General features: G+C 39.7%; 1 long non-coding RNA gene across 1 annotated transcript in view; it reads right to left on the bottom strand.

The window, feature by feature from the left end:
* Positions 1-329: 329 nt before the first annotated feature.
* The window catches only part of LOC116548743, a 25,085-nt gene continuing 16,937 nt past the window's right edge, over positions 330-8,477 (bottom strand). The window contains exon 2 of the long non-coding RNA XR_004267525.1: positions 330-909. This is a non-coding gene — a long non-coding RNA (uncharacterized LOC116548743). The remainder of the gene's footprint in view (positions 910-8,477) is intronic.

The raw sequence follows: 8,477 nt of genomic DNA, 5'->3' as shown, positions 1-8,477 counted from the left end.
CACTTGTACCTACCTACCCCATAGGTGGTGGTGAGAGAATTAAATATGCTAATGCGAGTAATGAGCTTAGAACATGCCAGGCCAACAGCAAGCCCTCGGCAAATGTTCACTGCTGATGGTGCTCTGTTGTACCTCTTCCATTGCTTACAGTAGTGGTGCATATACAAAGAAGTATTGTGCCAGTATTTCACCACTGATTCCATATACTTTCATGAACAATCAATTTTAGTTGAACCATGCCATTCTTCCAGCATGCACATTGCTTTTGAATGCTGTTGAATATCTCAGATCTTATTTTCCTAGCTTGAGTCAACACAAGTATACATTAACTTATTCCATGAATATTTAATTTTATCTACCAGGAGTCAAGATTGGAGCCATGAACAAGACAGCAAAATCTTTACCGTCATGGGGGCTTCATTTCGTGAAGGAGACACAGCCGAGGGAGCTAAGTGAAAGAGGCAGCCACTCTGGGGAATTCGCTGCATGAAATGACTTTGTTTTGAAAGTTTCAGAGGCAAAGTTATCCAGATTGTCTGTCGGCATCTCCCAAATGTACCTGGCTATTTGCTTTGCTCTCGAGTTCATTCATTTTAGCTATGAAGCTTTTATCCAAGTGCTTGGAATTTTCTTCCTTGAACATCTCTTTAATCAGATCCATTCCCCTCCTCACCTCCTTGATCATTCTTCTCCAGCATAGTTGCTAATGATGTGTGCATGTGCCAGACTTGAACAAATGTTGGGCTGCCAACGACTCTGCGCCTGTTAATTTCATCCTCAGCTCAAGCCGGGATCCTTGAGTTACAACAGATGCTGCTTCCCCGGGGCTTCAGTGCCCATCGATCAGCTTTGTTGATGAGGAAAGAAAGTTTCCTCCTTGACTGCCATTTGAATATAATTTATTGTGTTCTGAAAGAAAAGTGGAAAGACGAAAAGGTACGGATGGGCAATAATACAAATGAATTGTGATGGATGACACTCAGTTTTTGGTTTCAAAGAAATATGCTTTTAAGTCAATAAGTGATTGCAATGGTGAGAAGAAGTCTCCACAGCTGTGCTAAACGGGCTCCTTCTAAATGGCCAGCATGCCTGTTGGACTCCACGAGGGAATGAGATGAACAATTGTAATAAAGAAATAATAAAATAAGCACATGGTGTTTAAGAGCAACACCATAAACAGACTGTGGATTTTAATCCAGGCTCCAGTCTTGAGCAAGTTTACTTAATGGCTCTGCATCCCATTTCCTCAGGTGTAAAATGGGAATTCTAGTACCTGCTTCTAGCAGGATTATTGGGAGGATTAAGTGAGTTAAAATACGGAAATTTATTAGAACAGTTTCTGCCATGTGGTAGGCACCAAATTGATGTTTGCTCTGTTTGCTGCGGTTGATGGTGAATCTTGCACTCCACCAGTTCCTGAGCTAAGCCTGTCTGTCTGTGACTTCACTTCACGATCACCACCACTCTCCCTGTGACACCATCACTGTGTTCATCTTTTACAGGGGGAATGGGTGGAGGGCTATGCGCTTGTTCTCCAATGTGGTTGAATTTCTGACTTTGCTCTTAACCTCACTTAGTTTTTTGTTTTGTTGTTTTTTAAGGTGGAGTTTTGCCCTTGTCTTCCAGGCTGGAGTGCAATGGTGCAATCTCGGCTCACTGTAATCCCTGCCTCCTGGGTTCAAGCGATTCTTCTGCCTCAGCCTTACAAGTAGCTGGGAGTACAGGTGCGTGCCACTACACCTGGCTAATATTTGTTTTTTTTTAGCATAGACAGCTGCTCTCAAACTCTTGACCTCAGGTGATCTGCCCACCTTCGCCTCCCAAAATTCTGGGATTACAGGCATAAGCCACTGTGCCCAACCTCAGACTTAGGTTTTATATGAGTGTCTTCTGTTTACATATTTGCAGTTTCAATTAGATATAGCAAAAAATTTTAAACACTGGAAATAAATATTCCAAGCTGTTCATAGTGATTGTTTTCGGGTGATAGGATTATGAGGGACTAGTTTTCTTCCATCTTTCTGTATTTTGAAATTTCTAAAACTAGTTGTGTGTGTGTATATGTATTTATTTCCAATAAAATGTGTAAATGAACGTTTAAATATGAAAGATAGGCAGATTTAGTTCATTCTTTCTTTTCCTGAAATAACTCAATCAACTTCATCATCAGACCATGTTAATAAGAAATCAGGAACTCAGTGTCCCGTACAGGACCAAGACTGGCTGATGCTGGGCCTGGTGGTTGTAGAATTGTTTCTCTTTCTGGGGACTTGTTGCTCTGTGAGACATCTAAGCCCCTACAACAACATAATTTTATATGATTAATTAGTTAGTTATATACATGCTGTACTAAGAAATGCTACATCTGAGATAAAGGTGAGTATAATATCATAAATAATTTAAAATTGAAATGACAATAAATAACAACAAAAGCAACAGCTCCTAAGTAAAGAGTTGCTGCTTACATTTCAGGTGGTTTGTAAGTTCCTTTTGAAGTGGGCACTTCTATTATCAGGGTCCTGGCCTGAATCTGAGGTTAATTAGATATTGCTTTACAGCTGTAGAGACTGTTGTTCCTTCAATCATACCACTCAAATTTTCATTACCTTTCCTGGTTTCGTGCTCACTTGAAAATCGGTTGAGAAGACACTATAGGTTTGATAGAGTGGATTAAAAGGGGAAAAAATTAAGTAAAGGTAGTCCTACTTCACACTAACCTTATTTAAGAAAGCAGCATGAGGCCGGGCGCGGTGGCTCAAGCCTGTAATCCCAGCACTTTGGGAGGCCGAGGCGGGTGGATCACGAGGTCAAGGGATCGAGACCATCCTGGTCAACACGGTGAAACCCTGTCTCTACTAAAACTACAAAAAATTAGCTGGGCATGGTGGCGCGTGCCTGTAATCCCAGCTACTCAGGAGGCTGAGGCAGGAGAATTGCCTGAACCCAGGAGGCGGAGGTTGCAGTGAGCCGAGATCGCGCCATTGCATTCCAACCTGGGTAACAAGAGCGAAACTCCGTCTCCAAAAAAGAAAAAAAAAAAAAAAAAAAAAAGAAAGCAGCATGAAAGCTCTAAGGTAGGTTATCTGAGCTCAGGGGCAGTTAAAAGTCCTCCTCATTCAATCCACAGCCTCTGCAAATATTATGCCCCTCATGGAATATAGGTAGTGGCAATGGGAGGAAGGCATATTTTCCCTCTATAGCCCCCCACCTCAATTTTGCAACTTATGATTACAGTAGGAACCCAAGAGGAAAAAAATAATTGTCCAAAATGTGATAGAACCTTTTATTAATATATATTTCCAAAATAATGCTGTACAATGAATCACCCAACTAAGTCACTTAACAAAAACCAACAGCTATTGACAAGGATGCAGAGAAAAGAGAACACTTACACATGCTAGTGGGAATGTAAATAGTACAAGCTCTATGAAAAACAGTATGGAGGTTTCTCAAAGAATTAAAAATAGAACTGCCATAAAATCCTGCAGTTCCACTACTGGGAACCTATCTAAAGGAAAAGAAATTATTATATTAGAAAAAGACACCTGAACACACATGTTTATAGCAGCAATGTCTACAACAGCAAAGTCATGGGATCAACCTAAGTGTCCCTCAATGGATGATTTGATGAAGAAAATATAGTATGTCTACAAAATGGAACACTATTCAGCCATTTAAAAAAATGAGATGATGATGATGATGTTGATGATTATTTTGCAGCAAAATGGATGAAACTAGAGGCCATGACCTTAGGAGAAACAATTCAGACAGAGAAAGCTAAATACTGTAGGTTCTCATTCGTAAGTAGGAGCTAAATAATATATACACATGAACTTGGAATGTGGAATGATAGATAATGGAGACTCAGAAGGGTGGGAGGGTAGGAGGGAGATGGATGATGAGAAATTAATGGGTATCATGTAAATTATTTGAGTGATAGATATCCTAAAAACCCTGACTTCACCGCTATGCAATATATCCATGTAACCAAAATTAAGTGTACCTCATAAATTTGTGAAAATAAAATAAATTAAAAAATAAATGCACATACTTATTTAACTACATTAGACTATTACTTGCATTTTTTTTTTGACATAAACAGTACACCAAAGACATTGTACTTTGTCATGTCAGTATACATATTTGTAAATTCTAGATATGGCATTTCTGGGTCAAAGAGCATATACATTGAATGTGTTTCATTAACAAAAAATGGAAAAATAAATAATTTTTTAAAAACAACATAGGCTGGGTGCAGGGACTCACACCTGTAATAGCAGCACTTTGGACCGAGGTAGGTGGATCATTTGAGCTCAGGAGTTCGAGACCAGCTGGGGCAACATGGCAAAACCTTGCCTCTATAAAAAATACGAAAATTAGCTGGGCATGGTGGTGCACACCTGTAGTCCCAGCTATTTGGTAGCTAGGGCAGGAGGATTGTTTGAGCCTGAGAGGCAGAGGTTTCAGTGAGCTGAGACTCTGCTACTGCTCTCCAGCGTGGGTGACAGAGTGAAACTCTGTCCAAAACAAAACAAAACAAAACAAAAACCTACTTGCTTAAATACCAATTATGTATGATTTCTCAGCTAGACGGTTCTGCTTACCTGTACTGGGCTTAGCTAAATTTGGCTGGGCTCCTCCATGCACATGTGGTCAGCAGGTCTGGGGTCTGGGCCTCAGTTGGGTTGACTTGTTTCCAACCCACATGATTCTCCAGCAGGCTGACACAGTCTAGTGGACATGGCGGCTAGATCGTATTCCACCAGTGAGAAAGGACGTGGGCACACTCTCTTAGATTCTAAACTCAGAACCGACCCTCCATCACTTCTACTGCATTCCACTAGCCAAAGCGTAACACAGGCCAGCCCAAATTCCAGATGGGGAATAGTCACAAAGTCATGCTGCAAAGGGTGTGGATACAAGAAAGGGGGGAAAATTGGGGCCATGTTAGCGACCAACCTACCACAAACTGGAAACATAATGGTACAGGAAATAAGCAACAATCACGAAATATGCTTCATTGTTGTAATTATCCTGAGACAGTGTAGATCATAGGATTTTCACCAAGATGGAAGCCAAAAAGTACTCAAAATTTTGAGTAGAGAAGACACAAGAGATACCAGCACATCAGATCTTGCCCCTGACCCACCCCCTAAGAGGCATGTCCCGCTCTGGAAGAAGAGTCCTTTGATTCTCGATGATGCTGTGGAAGATTATTCCAAGTCTGGGGCCCCTTCAGAATGAAATCACTGCAGCCCTGTGAGGGGCTTGTTAGGTACCCAAGGTGATCAATTATTTCTGCAGTCCTGAAGGAGCACAGAGCAGTGACATCATTGAAGTTGTTTCAGAGGTCTTAACAAGGTCTCCTGATCTCAGGCTTTGTCTGACATGATCAAGTTTTGACAAAAGGTCGAAACATAAAATTACGCTGTAGCCTAAAAAAATTCTCTTTTAAATGAAACCCTAAATTTATATTCAAAATTGTATGCATATTGTGATCGAAACCATGTAAAGCTATGTACATAAAAAGACAAAGGTAGACCAGAAACACGCAAAAGGGAAAATAGTTATATTCAGATGATGCAGTGGTCGTGTTTCTCTCATTTTTCAAAATGTTCTTTAATGCTGGGGTTATACTATCTTACCATAAAAGAATGGGGGGGCTGTAAATAAATGGAAAGCAAAGATTAACAAGCATTTATCTTCAATTGTATACACACTATTGAACAGTGAAAACTCAATATTGTCTTTTTATTTTATAATCTTGAGGCTGACAATGAAATATTCAAATGCCAAGAAACTCAAAAGCAGTTCAGAATTATACTTGAGGAAGAGTTATGTGACTCCACTATCATTACTTAATTCATACAAAGTGCCTTAAATAAGTGGTTTTATCTTTATCTTGTGATTTTTTTTTTATTTAGTAGATTTCTATGACTCTGTCTAATGATGACAGGCCAGCAGGGCCCATGTGCTGAAGCACATCTAACAATGCAATCACAGTAATTTGAAAAAATAACAAAAGAATAATCACAGCTACATATTCTCTGGCTGGTTTTGAATGCAAATGCAAAAATGTGGATAAATGTTCAAAATTAATGTATCTAAAGCCAAAAAGAGAAACTTGGCTCAGTAGGAAACATTTTAACTTAGTGTCAAATAACAAAGTTAACTCAACATCAGAGCAAAGGAAACATGTTTTGTGTTTTGTTTTCCAGGGTTGAAAACAGGGTTGAGCTTTTAATATTAGTCAGAAGTTTGATGAAGGATGCAGCACTATCTCAATCAGAAAAGTAGTTTTTGCTCTTACCACTATTGAGTAGATTGTAAGGAATGAGTTGATGATTCCAACCTATTCTTAGATCCCTCCCCTGCCTCCTACTTCCCTACAGAGACCAGAAATAACCACAATAGAAACATTTTCTATCCATGCCATACTGGTTCCTTTCAAATTATTTTTATATACATTTTCTCATTTAAGATTCTTCCAGACCAGTGGACTAAATAGCACAGACATTGTCATCCTCATTTTACAAATAAGAAACCAAGACCCCCCCAACAAAATAAATAACTCTGAGATGACAAGTATGTTAAATACCCTGATCTGATCACTATACACTATATGTATTGAAGCATCACTATGTACTCCGTGAGTATGTACAATTATTTGCTGATAAAAAAATAAAATTTTTAAATTTTGAGAAGTTAAAAAAGAATAAATGTAAGTAGTTCAAAGACATACAACTGGTAAGTGGCAGGTTAGGTTCACCCTATGAGCAGCAGAAAAGGAGGGCACTTAAAGACGCTGTCTAACATTAAGAAAAGATGTATGATATTAGCTTGAAATGTAAACTATAAAACCAAAAAATCATTCAAAATGCCCATAATACCACTTATCAGAGACAGCCACTTTTAACACCTTGAAATAGATCCTTCCAGCTATAATGGTCTAGCTTTGTATTTCACTGAGCAAACTGAAACAGCAGGAAGAGAACTTCCACATTCTCCCTCCACCAGTCTACCAACTCCGCATCAGTGTCTATATATCCTGCCTTTCCTCCTGGTACAAGAGATGAACTTACCGTGTTCCTACTGTTTATTCTGCACTTGATCTCCTTTTCTTTTACCTACTCAGAGGTTGATTCTGCAATTAGCTCCTAATCAGTGGTTCCCCCATGCCAAATGATTTCCATCAGTAAGCAAAAATACTGTAATCTCTCCCATCCAGAACAAAGAAACAAACAATGAACAAATCTTTGTGGCCCCCACATCCTTCTCTCATGGCAGCTCTATGGCTCTGCTCTCCTTTTTAGCACACAATCTTCGAAGTTGTCTAGACTCCCTGTCTTCGGTTGCACCTTCAACACACTCCACACAGGCTTACATTCCTGCCACTCCACTAAAACTGCCCTTGTCCAGGCCAGTGACCTCCCTAAGTCCAAATCCAATCATCAGTCCTCAGTGCTCTTCTTAATCCCACAGCAGCACCTGACATCTATCCCACTTTCTTGAAAGCACATTTTTCTTTTGGTTCCCACCACACCATCCTCGCTTGGTTTTACGCCTATCTCCATGGCCACATCTCACTTTTGCAAGTTCTTCCTCTCCCCAACCCTAAGATTGGCCCAGTGTTCAACCATCTCACTTGTTTACCTCTATACCCACTTGCTTGGTGATCTCATCAGGCTCGTGCCTTAAATTAACACCTTACGTTGATAATTCCACATTTTCTCTCCAGCCCTGATATAAATTTCTCCACTGAACTCTGGAATTACATGTCTCCACTTGGACATCTAATAGGCAGAACCGATACTCCAATATGGCCTTACTGTTTGTTTATAGGTGGTATCACCTATAAAATGAGAATCCCTTCTGATCAACCAGTCTGTTGGACACCAGTTGATACATTTTAATATTGTCCTTCTGATGAAGGTATCTCAACTTTAAAATGGCCACACTGAAATCTTGATTCCAGCCCCCCAGTATTCCATCTTCTCACAATCTTTCCCATTTCCATAAATGTCCTTGGACTTAACTGTTGCCTCTGCCTGGAAATCTCTTCCCCCAGATACCTGCTTAGCTTACTCCTACATTTCGTTCAAGTCTCTGCTCAAAAAGCAGCTGGAAAAACCTCCCTTAGCACCTACTTCAAAGAGGGGCTCCCCATTTCCCCATTGTGCTTCATCTTGGCCTTTTCTGTTTTGCTGTGTTGCTCTTTTCATTAAAGCACATATGAGATGATAAAATGTGGAAGGAGGTTATACATGATATGGCAGTCTTTCCTCACTAAAAATTAAGCCTCAAGCAGACAGGGACATATTTTATATTTTGGTTTGGTGTTTGACACTCAGGACTTAGAAATATGTTTTATGCACAACAAACTTTTTGTCTTCTCAGAGGGAGACAGAAATTGAACCAATGATTGGGCAAATGTATCTTATTATATGTTATATAATTGAGTGATTTCAGCTAAGAAG

This window comes from Sapajus apella, unplaced genomic scaffold, assembly GCF_009761245.1.
Source record: "Sapajus apella isolate SASKATOON/1434 unplaced genomic scaffold, GSC_monkey_1.0 scaffold5, whole genome shotgun sequence".
Classification (NCBI taxonomy): Eukaryota; Metazoa; Chordata; class Mammalia; order Primates; family Cebidae; genus Sapajus; species Sapajus apella.
This window is presented reverse-complemented; position numbering and strand designations above follow the sequence as displayed.